The 17,579-nt window shown below is 32.5% G+C and overlaps 1 long non-coding RNA gene across 2 annotated transcripts; it reads left to right on the forward strand.

The window, feature by feature from the left end:
* Positions 1-10,103: 10,103 nt before the first annotated feature.
* LOC145616394 (uncharacterized) lies at positions 10,104-15,724 on the forward strand. Of its 2 annotated transcripts, XR_014107649.1 has the most exons (7): positions 10,104-10,318; positions 10,606-10,751; positions 11,420-11,679; positions 11,921-12,022; positions 13,505-13,571; positions 14,358-14,454; positions 15,448-15,724. It is a non-coding gene; the product is annotated as an uncharacterized LOC145616394 (long non-coding RNA). The 2 variants fall into 2 exon arrangements; XR_014107644.1 differs by lacking the exon at positions 14,358-14,454.
* Positions 15,725-17,579: the final 1,855 nt, after the last annotated feature.

Consider the following 17,579-nt stretch of genomic DNA (forward strand, 5'->3'; position numbering starts at 1 on the left):
CTCCAGCGTGGTTCTGAGGTTTTCGTTTCAATTTCACGCGTTTTGGGCCTTTTGGCCGTTTTCTCTTGTTTTTTGTTTTTTTTTTCCTTTTTTTTTTAAATTTTTTTTTTTTGGCACTGAGTCACGTGACTCAGTGTGCACACGTGTAAGTCCACAACTGGTTGGGCTTAATACATGTATCGTGCGGAAACTTAAGTTAGAAACATCAAGAAAGCTATGAGTAAATTGTCATAAAGCTAGCATATAACAAGGTTTTACAAGATGTGTATTATATATGATGACTACAATAAGAAGCTCTAGTAAAATGTATAACAAATAAGACTATTAGTTACAAACTAAGTGCTTAAACGGTGCCTCCATTTTCTGAGTATAGAACTAGAATGACATTGAAAACTCAACAACGAAGGTTCTGAGCAAGTTGGTCGACTGCATAGGGGCCCTTAAGTGAAACTACTATAAAAGGGCCTTGGTTTTTTAATTTAGTAACATACTTTTCCTCAAAATATTGATTTTAGGTCTCAATTTAACAAAATTGCACCGGACCACTTTACTTTCAGTGTTAGCATTCGTAGTCTCGCCTCTGAAACTCAGTTTTATTTTATATAAGAAAAATAAAGTACATGCTTTCACATTTGGAGCAACAAGAACAACTACATGCTTTTGTAAATGTTTTGGTTGTGTAAAAACTCCAAACACACATTCTTTCTAAGTTTTCTTTTTTTGGTTCGACATTATTTCTAGGTTAATAGTACAATGCACTCTCTTTTTTCCATCTCCTTTGAATTCCTCAAAATATACAAAAAAATCTTTGACTAATATACGAGTCACCATTATCAAACATACACTTAACCCCCCTAACATGAAAATACCAGATCTTCAATGACAAATAACACTCTTTAAACAATATGTGTCTTTTGACTTCATTTCTTGCAACCAACCACTTCACATTTCTTACATGGCATCAATCTTCCCTTAGATTCAATGTAGGTTCTTTTGAAAACTCAACAAAATTCATACATATGACATATCGAGGTAGTACAATTCAACTTGTATATGCTTGATAATAATTATGAAAATCCATGACCAACATGCAAAGGTATTAATAGCATGATAAAGAAGAATTGATGAACAAATTTAAACTAAACACAAATTGGTATTACTGAATTAAGAAAGAATATGAAATATTTGAAGCTGAGAAGATATATCCTATATATATACTAGTAAAAAAAATGCTATTTATAACTCGCGAAGTTCACTTTTTGTAACTGGCAATTGATGGTTTCGAATGCCACCGTTACAATTAGTGAAAATTATTCATAACCGACTAATGTTAGTTACAAATAATGTACTATTCCTAACTGGCTTAACTTAACGTCAATTACAAATAATCTATTTTCAAATTAGAAAGCATATTATTCGTAACTGGCATTAAGTTAACTGGCATTAAGTTACAATTAGGATATTATTAGTAACTAGCAAATGTTAACGCCAGTTACAAATAACATTTTTTCATATTTTTTTTAAAAAAATGGCAGTAGTAGCATATGTCCCTAGACTCCCTACTGCCACCACCCACGCTACACTTTTTTTTTTTTGAAGCACCATAAATTATTAACCCAACTTTTATAATAAATACAATGAATATTAATCTAAACCACGTAAGGCCCAACTTAATCGACATTACATCATCAATTATACAATATAGAACATGATGTGCTTGTAAATTACAAATATGTCACCAACTCTAAACTACAAAAGACATGTATGTCATCCAAAAAGAACAGAGTGATAAGAGATGATTTGAACTAAACAGAATAGAGCATTATTGTGATTTCTAAAACAGGACAATATGAGAACTTCTTGTAGAAATCATCCTCTCTTAAGTCAGTTCATCCTTTTAAAAGTGCTTGTACAATAAGCTTAAAATAATAAAGTGAAGAAGTAATTGATGAATTCAGTCAGAGATTCACAAACAATCAGGCACACAAGTTCAACACTAAACAGTTCTGTGAAACAAGAAGTAGTCTATTATTTGACAATTTATCTCAGACAAAAAAGTTTGAATAGAGAGGAAGATGGAAAGACTAATTCATTCCTTGAGCACCAAGGTTCCGTTTGTTTTCGATGGAAAACCATTTTTTTTTTTTTTGGAAAATATGTTTTCAAGGAAAACCATTTTCAATGGAATACGTTTTTGTAGAAAACATTTTCCATTCTTTGTTTGATTATGGAAAAATTTAAAGAGAAAAAATAAATGGGAGTTAAAAGAAGAGGAACGATGGAAAGATAAAGCAAGGGGAGTAAAAGAATAGATTAGACTAGAAAATGTGGCATTTTTTTGCTTTTCAAAGGAAAATTGTTTTCCTTTTTCGGAGAGCGATTTTTCACCTTTAGAAAATGGCTCTCCTTCCTTAGCCAAAACAAACAAGGAAAAATGGAAAAGAAAAATCCAACCTTTGCACTTTTTTTTCCTAAAAATCCAAACTTAAGTTTATTCCACAAAAATTCAACCTTTATACCCCATCTTCTCCAACAAATCCATTTAACCTAAAACCTGTTAAACAAGTTAAAATGGATTTTTTGTTTAATTATTATTATTCACTATCCTCCTACCTCCCCATCCCCCTTCCATGCCCACCATAACCACCGGTCCACCACCCCAAAAACACCTTGCCACCTAAAAATGCCCCTCATCCCTTGCTACAACCCTCCTGCCCCCCTAACACTCCTTGCTTCCCTGACCCCAGCCTACACCTTGAAACCCCAACATACACCTCTGTCGTATCTCCCTCGCAACCAGAACGCCGCATCTCAACCCCGACAAACCGCATTTCCCTCACTCGACCCTTGCTGCGTCGCATCTCCCTCACTCAACCATCTCCCTCGCACTCCCTCACTCAACCCCGACAACTACAGGAGCAGGCACATTCTCGATGTTTCCATTGTCAATCTCCTTAAGAAATTCAGTGTATGAGTGGATGGCTTCTTCCTTGAGGTAACCCACAATACGATGGGCAAGCTTAGGAGACACAATGTAGGCGAGGAAGTAAGCATTGAAGAAAACACCCTGGACAGCAAACACTAGTGCACGTTCATATCTCCCTCGCACTCCCTCACTCAACCCCGACAATCGCACTATCTCCCTCGCATCTCCCTCACTCAACCCCGACAACTACACCATCTCACTCGCTCAACCCTGACAACCGCACTATCTCCCTCGCCAAATAGAGCAGCCAGCAAAAATTAAATCTCCAATTCAGCCAATTCAAATTAATCGGGGAGGACTGTTGAGGTTTTGGGGGTCGGGTTGGGTTGCCGGGGAAGGAGAGGTGGGGAGGGGAAGGGGAAGAGGTGGGATGTTCCGATCAGGACGGCGGCGTAAGGGTGGTCATTTGGCCGTCAAAGGGGGGTTAGGGGCTTTGATTTTTTTTCTTTTAATTTTTTTATTTAATTGTTTAAAATAATAATAGACCTATAAAAAGCTGACACGTGGCATATAACTTATAAAAACCGTTCACCAACAGGTAATGGATCTTTAGATGAAGATGGGGTATAAAGGTTGGATTTTTGTAGAATAAACTTAAGGTTGGATTTTTAGGAGAAAAAAGTGCAAAGGTTGGATTTTTAATTTCCATTTTTCCAACAAACAAAGGATAAAGGTTAGGGGCATTTTCCTTTGTATGTTGGAAAAATGGAAAGGTGATTGGAAAGTTATTATCTAGGAAAATGTTTTCCTCCAAAGCAAACGGAGCACAAGTTATATAACAAAAAGTACAACCTCATGTTTATGTACAGGGCTATATATGTGTGTGTATCGTGAGGAGCGGTAAGTTAGAATCATGTAGAAAGCTTACATACACATTCTTTAAAAGCATATATAATTATATAAAGCTCTTACAAGATGTATATTATACATGATGACTAGAATAACAAGCTCTCACTAGATGTATAACAAATAAGACTCTTTTTGCATTAGTGTTACAAACTAAGTGCCTATACTATACTGTTAGTTCATCCATTTACTGAGTATAGAACTATTAAGACATGGAAAACTCAAAAGTAGTCCATATAAGGAAAAATAAAGTACATCTTCTTGGGATAGTTATAGTAATTTGATAAACATTAGAAGCAACAAAAACAATTAGATGCTTTTTCAAAAACTTTGTAATTATTTTGGTTGTGTAAAAACTCCATTCACCTTTTTCATTCATTTCATAATCCCTCCATCTAGTTGATTTTGCAAAATAGAAAAATAAATCTCATACAATTTGCATGGGACAAAGGTAGTAATACTTTGCACTCTCTTTTCCCATCTCCTTTCTATTTCTCATAGTGTCCAAAAGATCTTTGACAAACAACCGAGTTATCACTATCAAACATAACACTGACATATTCCTTTTTATAGAAATTAAATCTCATACAACTAATAAAACACTTTAAGAGCATCCCCATCAATGAGCATTTTTTTGCTCATGAGCAAAAATGGTGAGCAAAAATGGTAGAAGATGTTCCCCATCAATGAGCATATTGAAAAATGCTCATGAGCAAAATGAAAATTGCTCATAGAATGAGCATTTTTTTAGATGAATAGTAATCATGTGGGGTCCACAATACAAGTAAAAAAAAGAATTAAAAATAATATAGTAGAGAGAAATATAAAATGATATTAGTAAAAGTAAGAGAGAAGATGTACTAGAGAGAGAATGGGGAAAAAAAAATTTGATCATTGATGAGATAAAAATATGATCACAAAAATGCTCATGGGTTGAAAGAAAGAGAAAGTGGGTAGAGAGAGAATGAGGAAACCAATTTTTGCTCATTGGTGGGAATGCTCTAAACTATAGGAAAAATGGATTTTAATCCAACCTTATCTTAATAACTCATAAATCCAACTTATAACACCCATATTCCCATCTTGGTCTTTTACCCTTTTTTTAACTGTTATAGTAGGTAAGTAACCGGTTTTCGTTGACTTAATGCAATTTGACCATCACCCCACATGAAACCCACCATTGCAAACTAATTAAAAACCTCAAGAACTACTGTCACACTAAATTAGGACAGCCACTATTCACTAATCAACTAAAACCACACCACACACCCTCCCCCCCCCAAAACCCCAAGCACTGCAGCCGTCCTTAAACCACGGCAACCGGCAACCACTTAAACCACACCACCCACCTAAAACCGTTATCATCATAAACCATCTCAGCCACCAACTCACTAAAACCACACTACTTGCCTAAAACCCCAACCACCGTAAACCACCGCAACCAACAACGTTAAAACACCCTTTAAAACCACCACTCATCTAAAACCCCAAGCCCAACCACCGCTGACCCATCCAAAATATCGACAATGACTGTCACATAACCACCCACCTACATTTTCACCACCATTGCCACTAACCACAACCTCTTCACCATCACCTAAATTGAATGTGTCAAAAATCAATCAATTATAAAAAAAAAAAAAATTAAAAAAAAAACCCTAAACATTAAAGTTATCAATTGGAGAAAGCTACTTGGATAATTTTCTCGCTTCTAATAATCGACTCACAACCTTTAGACCACTTTACATTTCTTAAATGGTATCAATCGCTCCTTAGCATATATGGGAGGTTTCTTAGCAAACTCGACAAATTTCATGCAACTAATGACATATTGGGGTAGTGCAATCCAAATTTGATTCATGCATCATATAGACAAACCAAACGGAGTACATTATATCCAGTAAAATATAAATCTAAATCATTCAATTTATTCTTGATGTAATTAACTTCATTCCTAAAAGTCATTAACAAGTGTACTTATTTCAAAAAAAAAAAAAAAAAAAAAAAAAGTGTGCTATCTAGGAGAATAAAAGTAATTTCTCTAATATAAGTATATAACATGAAAGTAACGCCTTAAGATGAGAACTTTTAACTTCCTATCAAATCAATCAAAGCATAAGTCCATAATTGGAGTCGGCTACATGAACCAAAATTGATTATTCCAGATAGTGACTTGCATCAAAAGTGATTATTCCATATAGTGACTAGCATCAAAAGTGATTATTCCAGTGACTATACACAAAGATCTATTAACTTCCTATCTGGCTATCTCCTACATAAGACTAGGATGTACCGCAAACCACAATCATACACAAGACTACTAACTTCACGTTATAGAAATCTGCACTCAAAAGGGAATATTCTAAAAGGTATACAAAAATATCTTAATGGAGAGTGATTATGTTTCTGCATTTTTCACAAGTGATAGTGACTTGCATAAAAAATACAAGGGATAGTGACTTGTTTACCATAGTGCCAAGACATATTTAAAATTGAAAATTGTTAAACATAATCTGAGGTACTATAATTAGAACATATTTGACATTAACTAAGCATTAATTACACCGAACAACGTGTGAATTTGTTATGAATTTCTAAATTTATACTATAGTTGGCAATATATTTAGCTACACACTCCATATAACACAAGAACATCAACCTTAAAAATTAAATACTTACCAAATAAAATTTTAAAAGGTTTAGTTATAAATAAAAAAAATAAAAACTGAATCACCTAAAGCCTTTCTGACAAGTGAAGACAATGAAATTCAACCAGATTTCTCATCAATTTTAGAAATTCAGCTAAATTAAAAGAAACCCAAAAAAAATCATCAAAAACCCAATTCAGATTACTCTCCAAACAATTCAAATATCAAAGATTAACAATGAAAATCTGACATACCCACAATGGAATAAAGAAAAAGTAGACAAAATAAAGAAAACCCCAAGAAAAAACCGGAGGAATATTCGGTTATAATTATCCATTTATATGAAGTTCCCCCCAAAAAAACCCATTATGCTAAAAAACAATAACGTAAAATTCAATTAAGAATCTCAAAAACGAAAATTTGTTGTATACCTTAAACAGAAATTTGACCAATCAGCTCAAAGGAAGGGACATGCAAGATGAAAATAGGACCGCCTGAATACCGCTATCAGCCACCACCGTCGTCTGAGTGCCGCTATCAGCCACCACTGCCTGAGTGCCGCCTTAGTCTATTTCCTCAGATTTCTTTGCTTATTGAATTTTTGAGTAATTTTTTTTTAGTAATTTTCCTCTCAGAATTGAAAAACTAGCATAGTTCCCGTGCGATGCACGGATTATAAATCAAATTATTAAACCCGTAGGAAAAATAAAAATAAAAACAAAGGTAATTCATTTACTATTAAAGAACTTGTACTAATGGTCAATAAAAAAAAAAATTAAAGGAACATTATTTGAATAGTATTTTATGTTATTTGAATTTCTTTTAATTTTTTATAATGTTATTTTATTGATTGAAAAATAATTGAATAATACTCCACATAGCTATATAAGAAGTGGACTAATTTATTTATATCTCCCATTGAGAAAAAACTAAAATTTTCTTATCATACCATCCGCATCAGTAGCTACAATCAATCTAATATATACATGTTTTATTTACCCGTCGCATTATGTATAGACTTAAGTTAAGCATTGTGCCAAAAACTATATATTATATAATAGGCATATATATAACCAACAGCTGATTAAATATAGTATACGACACAAATACTTCGTATATAGGTATGGATACTGATAATTTTATATAAATAAAATATACGGAGTATATATTACTAAGATTTATCCCTACCTTAATTATAAAAAGGTTAACAAAACTCTTATAATAGTGCATGGACATTTATTTATATATCTAAAAATGTTCTTTTTACATATATTTTCCCCCATTTAATTTTAAATGTCTTAAAATTGTCTCTTGAATTCGCTAAATTGATTTAAAAAGTTATGTTTATTTCAATATTTAAAGCCATACTATTTTCATTTCCTTTTGTTTTAATTTTTCTATTTAGAATTTATTAGACTATTAGGCCAGGTTTCAAGATCGAAGTCAATATCTTTTTACCGTACAATCACTAAATCAAAGTCGCTCAACTAAAGTTTTGGACATTGCATAGCTACACAACATCCAACACATTTAATGATTACATGCAAATAATTTTAATAAAACTACGCATTTGATATAAGTTATTAAACAATTTAACTATACATACATTTTGATAGGTTTATATCTTTCATATTAACAAAATTTTACAAATGTTATTATCATATTTTGAAAAAAAAAATAGACTTTGGAATTTTGTATAAGATATATAAAGGATAAGTTAATTCCCGTCATATATGCATTGAGTTTTGGGTGTTCTATCCGGTTCACCCTTTGGGCTAATCTAGATTTGAGGATCAGTTCTAGGTTATTAGGTTCCACTCCCCTTTCGATTGTTGTTGTAGGGGAGCACACAGGTCCTCCCTACCAAGTGTAGTCTCAATCACCACTACACCAACAACCAATTGGTACGGTGTAGTGGTGATTGGGACTACACTTGGTATGAAGGACACGTGTTATAAAATATTATATTATATATGTATACTTTTTTATATTATAAAAAATATTATATTATTTACACAGACTATTATAGTTAAAAGTATTATTATGTATAAAACAACATAAATTATTGCACTTGATTGTTGTGTATTTAGTATAGTACATGAGCAATGCACGATTTTTAAATCAAAATGTTAGTTTTTCTAAAAAAAATTCATAAGTAATAGCATTGTTAATACGAATATTACAATTTAAAACATGAGTAATAGTTATAATACATTTTATATCTATCCCTTTTCCGTCAAATGTCTAATTCATTTAACTTTTATTCCTCTTGTTTAGATTGGTTATTGGTTCAGTTTTTTTTTGTTTTTTTTTAATGCAAGAAAAACAAAAGGTCATTGTAAAAGACATTGTATAGAAAATGAAAGGCCGATTAAAATTAAATTTATGTTCAAGATTATGTATTTTTTTCCAAGACAACATTTCGGCTCAGCATTCAGTATTTGTCAAGGAGTACAACAAACAATAAGTAATTTTTACACTATTTTGTATCTTTATCAAAAACTTTTGTATTCATCCGATTACTTGAATTGAATTTAGGATAACTTGTAGACTATTTTGGGTAACTTTTATCAATAAAGCATAAATAACTTTCATTCATTACAGGGTACCTTTAATTTTATAATAGGTGCACAATATTTTATTGTACATCTGATTTTTTTTTAAAATGTTTGTATTGATTTCATAATTGACGTCAAACTAAATATTATCGATTTTATTTAATTTTCATAAAAAAAAAACAATATTAGCCTTTCAAAATACGAAATATTTGTTTCCTTAATTATGCCACTTTAATCATATTGCTTCAAATTAGTTATTATTCTTTAACTTAACTATAAATAAAGATTGGAAAGATTTTATGGATTATTTGTAGTATTGGAAAGTATATATTTATTATAAAAAATTAAATCAATATTTATGTTAGGAAATTATGGAAATCTTATCCATGTATAGAAACTTGCTTTTATTGTTTGAAGTTTAACAAAAATAACTATGCTTACATATGTAAACAGTAATTATATAGATATATTTTATACATAAGAAAAGCCAATGAGAGAGTGACATTTGTCATCCTCACATTGAGGCGCTTGTCTTTTAGTATAATATATAGATGGAGAACCATCAATTACATACTACTAAAAGCGAATCTGAAGGAACACTTGGCAACATATTATTAAAAAAATTCCCGCCAAAATTACTTTCTAAAAATATCGTTATTATATAAAAATAAAGATTGCATTTAGTTATGACTTTTTTTATATAAATTCTAAAATAAACTTCCTAAAATATCAACTTGCACATTATAACTATAAATATTTTTTCTCACATGTTTTAATTGTTTTAATATATTTCCTGCACTTTGATACCTGATGAATCGATTCATTAATTTTTATATAATTATATTATTATCATAATTATTCAATAACCGTGCATTTGCAGTACCCCCTTATGAATAGTAGAAACTGGTGCTATTACACCCTTGCCCCCAAAATTAATATATTGTCAGTTTTGCCCTTGCTTGTGTTGACTGGTTTTACTTGCAGAGGTGGTTTTCCCTTTCCAATACTCACCCTCTTTCCTTGGTCGGTTCCTGGTTTTCCTCCCTGCCTTTCGTTTTGCCGCCTCTTCTTGAATTCCCTCAAAACCCGTCTTCTTTTTGGCTTTCTCTATTTCCATTCCCACCACCATTCTTGAGCATAGCTAACATCGCAAGAATGGAGCAGCAGCGATGATTTCCAAGGGCGGCGGCTTAACTATCAGAAGAATGGGGAGATATTCAACTTCGAGCTTTTCGTGATATGCCTACCACCACCGATTTCCCCTCCGTCACAGCTTTTCGGTAACAAAAAAAATGATTATTATTGTTGTTCATTTGATGGTTAATTACCCAACATTTGATTTTATTTTTGTTTATTGTGAAATGGGGTAATGTGAATTTTTGTGGGTATTTGAAAATTTGAGGTTTTTGTGGTTTAATTTAATATTGTAATTGAATTTTTCTAGGTATCCTCTCTTTAATTTAATTTTGTAATTGAATTGAGGAAATTTTAATCGGAAATAATCTGAGTAATCCATGAATGAAGGAGTGTTGATGAAATTCTAAGGATTTTTGCCCTTTTGATTCAGGCTTTCTTTTTTGTCGAACAAGAAAAAGAGGAGACATATTGCGATGAACGGCGGCAGGGGTAATGGTGATGGCGAAGTTTCCGGCATCAGACTGCCGCTATCTCAGGACTGCAACCACTTAAAATATAGACGAAACTCATTAACTTGTAATGTATTTTCTCTCCCTTTCAATTTGTTGTGGTTGAATAGAAAGATAGAAAAATTGCTCATTTCTGAAAAATTAGGCTTCAATTTTTATAAACAATATTTCTAAATAGCAACTTCTTAATTCAGGCATTCTTTTTTGTCATTAAACTATAAGTTTTGAGTTTTCTTCTTATTTTGTTTATAATATTCATGGGTGTTAAAATTTCTACTTTACTTGAGCTTTGTCATTCATTTGGGTATCCATGTCTGTGAAATGATCTGATACAACTCATAATTTTTTTTCTTTCTATTCTCTTAAATTTATTATCTGTAGTATGATCTTATATGATAGTAATTGTTAGTTCAATTATTCTTGCATTTGTATAATTGATCATTGTCTCATAAAACCCAAAAGGGATCTTATTTAATTGTTATTATATACTTGTGTATGTATTTCCTTAAAAATTTGTTAAATTCATGTATTTGTTGGGTTGGATTTAGAAAAGATTAAAACAAAAAAAGAAAAGGGAAATTATGATGGACTAAATTTAGAGATTGATTTTAGGCAATGTATTTGATAAGACTGTTATATAACCTATATAAGCTTTGAGTAGAAGATGAAGAGTTCTTAATTTTGATTAAGAAATTGATGATTTACTAAAATTGAGTATTTTTTCATTATTAGCAGGAGTTGAAATCAATTAAATGTGTATAATGAAGATGTGATCGACAATTCAGAGTGTGAATCCTCCACTAGCACCTCCATTTCCCGGTGCACAACCTAAGAGGGATTTGCTTAAGTCCAAGGGCATGTCATCTTACGAAGACCAAGGCTCTGTGAGCACTGCAATAACGGATTTGTATGACCACCTTTTTAATGAAAATTGAGCTGATGTTGTCATTCATATAGATGATGGTGGCCGAATTTATGCCCATGCTAATATATTGGTAAGATCTTTTAGAACCCATTTGACTATTTGATTTTTCTTTTTTTTTTGAATGAAATTAGACAATTCTTAATTCAGCTTGTCAACTTTGATCAGTATATAATATGCATGGTCGAAAATTTCTGAGTTTCCTTGAATTACCATGTATTCAGTTTACCTTGATGGAAAAATGACTTATTTAGGATAAATTTTATGACGTCATTTAAGAAGACAGGTGATAGTTCATAGTTGTATATTGACAGGGTGAAGGAATCCAAAGGAAAAAATCGACGCAAATCCACCATCATTCATGGTGTTCCACGTGATGCGGTTCATGTTTTCATTTGATTTCTCTACTCTTCTTGGTAATACATTGCAAAGTTTCATTTTTATAAAATTTTATATAGTAATATTGAATCTTGTGAAAGCACATTATTTTTTGCATGCTGACTGCTGTGTTTCTGCTGTCATTCCTCTTGGTAAAAAGTCTTAAAGTTCGTTTTGGGAGAGCTGGACATAACTTATTTGAATCCCAACAATTAAGACAAAGAGAGATGTAGCACTTTTGGTTGAGGTTGTTAAATGGTAAGGAGTTGCTCCCTGCCAAAAAAAAAAGAAAAGAAAAGAAAAGAAAAGAAACAAGGAGCTGCTTACTTCATCAATAAAGAAAAGCCCGAAGAAATAAGCAACCATATTTTGGAATTCTTTGAAAAGTTTAAATCCTCTGGTATTTCACAAGATGCTCTTTGCTTGCTTGATGCATTTCAATATTCAACTTTTGTTGTTTTAGAAAGAGCAGAGCACGCTCTAATTAATTTGTATACATGATTAACAAAGGTGTTGATATGGTGTGTCCCTTGTACAGTGTTCTCCATCTATGGGATCTCCTCCTTTTCCATTGCATAGTGTTTAATTATCCCCCTTTGTCTCAGTTGTTGGGATTCAAATAAGTTTTAGTGATTCCGTTGGATCCTTTCACCAATACATCTTTTTCTTGCCACTATGTCTGAATTATCTTGTGTTTTTGAAATCAAGTTTTGTTGAATGGTTTTGTTTCTAAAGCTATCATTGTTATTTTAGGAGCATGCATATTAATTCATTACTTCAATTTACATTATTATTATAGATGCAATTATTTACAGTACCTTTTTCCGTGAGTTAGGATTCGAAGCCTAACAAATCTAACTTGCTGTGAGGCTAAAATAGAAAGTGAGGCGTTGTTGGACCAAGGTTTTGTTCTTGAGAACTTGCTGTGAGAACAAGCTTGTTACGAGGTCCTTTATAAACAGATGTGTTGGCCTTTGTATTAGCTGCACATTAGGCCAGGTAGGAAATGTGTTGACTTTCTACAAGGTCTTCTTGGCTTGTGTGGAGAGGAAGTTTTTATCGAGAATTTTCCTGACTATTAAATAATAATTAGGAATGTAATATATTATTGTTGTAAGTATTGCAATGAATTGGGTAGTTTTAAGGAATAATTAAGATGATGGTAGTTTTCTTAATTATGTTTTAATTTTTTATGGCACTCCCTGTGAAGAAGTTTTAAGATAGCTTCTGTCTTGCACTTTTTCTGTATTTAATTTATCTCTTTTCTTAATCATGTTTTATTTTTAATGGGTTGATGTTAATTAGGTTTCCAATCTATGCCCAGAATTTGGACTGAAATTATACGTTCAAATTGACTTTGATATTTTTTTTTGTTTCGCTTCACTGGTTCGGATTATGAAAAGAATGTCATTGGGTAATACCGTAGTATAAACTCAAGCCTGTTAAATAATGTGTGAAACAGGGTTGAGGGGTGAAATAATCAATGCAGGTCTTGCTGACAATCAACTCTTTGTTTTCAGGTTGCTGAGAAAAACAATGATGTGCAATTGCAATAATATATTGAGAGGCGAGTTCTTAAATAAACAGGTAACCTTTGTAGGGTTTCCCCTGTTTTGCTGTTTGGTTTTGACTGTTCACTTTTGAAGGGCATATCAGATGAATTTCTGTTATCATTGTTAAATAATTGGTTGAGGTTAATACCTGATTTAAAAGTATGGTTTAACTTCTCTTAAAGCTCTAGCCTCATAAACTCTTCTGATTACTCTCTCTGGTAATCGTCGCTTGTATTTTTTGCTTGATAGCTTATGTTAGTGGGAGAGAGTCCTCACGGTTGGCCTAATACCTTACTAACCTTAGTGGTCTTATAATATTTAATGGTTCTTAAGTTCTAGACACTAGAGCTTTTACTTACTTAAACTGATGGTAATTTTTAAGATTTTATTTATTTTTAAATGTTTTTGTGTGGATGCTTCTTTCCTAAACTTAAGAAGAAGTGAAGGAGAGGAGAGCCAGTTTGTCCTGCTTTCGTTTTGGTAAGCAATGTGTCTTACTTCTTTATGGGAATGAATAATGGACAATCAGTTCTGGATATCTAGCTGTAGTAAAAGGTGAAAATATTACTACATATTAATATTGAAATCTGGAACTGAATAAATGTTGCCCTTTTCTCTTCTTTTTGTATCATGTTAACTCCCAGCCATGAAGTTTTCCTCTTCTTTTTGTAGCATGCCCAATTGAAATTATTTTATTATTTTTCGGCAAACAATCAGTAGAGTAATATTCATAATTCAATTTGTGCAAATATGTTCACAATCTTAGTTTTGGACTTTATAACAGGGACTAAAGTTTCAATCACATGTCTAATTATTGTAGGAAAAAGCAAGGGGAGTTGAGGTAGCTTACTAAGGACCAATATTATTAGATTGGTTCTCAACCTTGTGTATAAGTTGAATCTCCTTACCAACCCACGGTAATTAGAACTCTCAGGTGTATGATGCATTATATGGTGATTTTCTGACTAACTTATAATTGATAAACCCTTGTAACAAAGTAACAACTAACAAGGCTTTCCCCTTTTGGTATTAAGTAAACCTTCTGATAGGCGTACTCAGGTTTGCTTCGGTTATCTTAGATGTTTTATTAATATTTATATTTTATAGTATGTGCTCCTTATTGGAGCCTATTATGCAGCCTCTTCCTATCCCGTTAAAAATTGGCTCATGGCTTGGAGATTGATGCCAATGATTTGATTGACTTATGATTCTAGAAACCACGAATGCATTAGGTAAATGTAACACTTTAAAAAACACTAAAGAATAGTCTTTGCTAATAAAAAAAATATTTTAGTTAATTATCAAACAATGCTATCTGTTAATGTAGTTAAAACTGTCATGAACGGTTGATACAACTTCCAGATGGTTGTGGCATTTTGTTTTAAAAAAAATCTCTTAAATATATAAACCCACAAGATTGAGATATCTGATGTTATAAAGTTTGTTTACGTAGCCGGTGTTTCCTTAGTTTTGGTAGCTATTTTCTTATGCATATGACATTATTTCCATGTAGATATAACCTATCGATCAATAATTGTAAAGTTTGTTGTTGTAGTTATAATTTTTCATAATACATATTATGCAAAGTAATGGGGGTTTTGTTACGAGTTTAGAGCATAAATTGTGTGCTTCACAATGCCTAAGTTTTTAAAAACCCTTTGACCCCCTGAATTTGGAGTTTAGAGTATTCCCTTTTCTTATATATATATATATATATATATATATATATATATATATATATATGTTTGAAAGTGCACTTTTTCTCCTTATGGCTTCCCTTGCCGTACTCATATTCAGGGCTACATCTTTATAGCCAAGAGTTTCCATGACATGATTTTCTTTACGCTTGTTGGGAAATCTCTCATTCCTTTGGTTGAGTTATTAAATTGCTCTTTTGTGATTGATTGCAGAATGAGAATGCCAACGAAACCCCGCATTCACTCCAACGAGGTGCGTGGGCACTGGTAAAGCTTGTTGTAGCAGCGTTAAGCCTCTGAAATTTGTGCATGATGGATCTACTACCTTGGCATCCATGAATTTAATCCATGTGCAAAAATGCTAAATATTGGTCATATTACATTTAGGCTCCTTACAATTGTAAATGTCATGTACATTTGAACTTTTATGTTAGGGGGGGTATTTCTGTTCTAACTTCTAACCCATATAATTGCAGAATTTTTTTTTTTCTCTCTCTCTCTCGTGACATTAAATCAATTTGTTTTTTAGTATGAGAGAAATGAAACTGGTTTTTTGTGGGTAATGCTTTAACTGTCTTTAAAATACTCCTTTTGCTTCTTTATTTTAGCCTCACTTTCTATTTTGGGCGTTTTAAAAAGATACGGAGTATAATCATGTTGAATCTATTCCTCTTTTAGACTTTGTTTTCCTAAAATACCTTTTCAGTCATAATTTTGCTTTGAAACTATCACCATATTCTACTTAGATTTTCTCCCTACATTTTCATGATATAACTACAATAAAAAAAAATTAAATAACCATATTTTTTTAAACTCTTGACGTCTCTCAATCACATCTTGATCATTCTAACATCTTATATTCTAAATAAACAAAGAGCCTCTTTGGTTTGAAAGCTAAACAATTATAAATTGCCCTAATTTTTTCGATAATCTGGGTCAATCACACGAAGCCCAACAACCACTATGTCTTCAATTCTAAAATTTGGCTCGGTTGAAAACATAGGGCTTTTGGTGGTTGGATTTTGAAAAAAGTATTCAAGTCATTGTAGAAGAGAGAGTTAATGTCCTTGAAGAAGACAGAGTGGTTGTTGAGGACGGGGTAACAAATACATAAAATATTTGGAAGAGAAAGAAGGACTAGGACAAAAACCAATAAGAGATAGAGAGAGAAGGACCGGGAGAAAAAGAGAGTAAGATAGAGAGGGAGATGGACTAGGAAAAAAAGAGTAAGAGAAAGAGAAAGCTAGATAAAGGTAGAAAAAGGCCAGAAGAGAAAGAAATAGAGCGAGAGAGAGAGGGGGGGCTCTCGAAAGTAAAAGAGAGATAAAGAAGAGATGGGTTGGGAGAGAAAGATAGATAAGGAGGCTGGAAAAAAGCCGAGAGAGATAGAGAGTCTAGAGGAGGGAGGGAGAAAGTTCAACCTATGATTTTTAAAGGCTCTAAGAGGATGGATCAAAAATAAGAAAGATTATAAATGAATAAAAGAAAGAAAGAGAATGACAAGTAGTTTCATGATGTTTGGATAATAATAGTGAAAGAAAGAGAGCAGAAAGAAAAAGAGGGAAGGGAAAGGGAGGTGAAAGGAGGGAGAAATGACCTTTTATTTCCTTCCAAATCTTTCTAACAATAGAGAGATTTTGGTTTATTAAATGGGGAAGGAAAATAAATCCTTCTGATTGATGATGCTTCAATTCCCTCATTTTTCTCTTCTTTTCCCTCAATTTCTCTTTATCCGCACATAGTTTTTGGGCCAATAAAGAAAGAATCGAGTGAGAGGGGAGCAAGTGTAACCTATTTCAAAGCATTTAAAAAAATGAGAGAGAGAGAGAGAGAGAGAGAGAGGCTAATAAAGAAAGAATCGAGTGAGAGGGGAGCAAGTGTAACCTATTTCAAAGCATTAAAAAAAACTAGAGAGAACAAGGAGACAAGGTCAGGGAGAGAGAGAGAGATAGAGAGAGAGGGGTTTTAGGGAAATAGAGGAGGGAAGAGGTAAGAAACACTTCAACTCTTTGTACGTGTTTAAAAGATACTTAGAAACTATGGGAGAGGAAAATGGATAAAAAAGAGGAATGTAAAATGAAGAAAGAAAAATGGTGAGGGGCTTTTAGGAAAAGGAACACGATAAAGAACTCTTTAGATGACAATCTTTAGTATGTAATCAAGGAGTAGGTAAACAATACTTTTTGAAAAGAATTTACATTTTGTAAAATCATATGAATCAAGTGTTAAGCTGTAAACGCAGATGGAAAAGGGTTAGAAGGGGTATAAGAAGCTAGAGTGGGGAGGAATACCAAGTAGGGATTAACTTTGTAAATTATGTTACATCATTGGATAAGGAACGAAGA

This window comes from Chenopodium album, chromosome 1 (assembly GCF_948465745.1).
Source record: "Chenopodium album chromosome 1, dcCheAlbu1.1, whole genome shotgun sequence".
NCBI lineage: Eukaryota > Viridiplantae > Streptophyta > Magnoliopsida > Caryophyllales > Amaranthaceae > Chenopodium > Chenopodium album.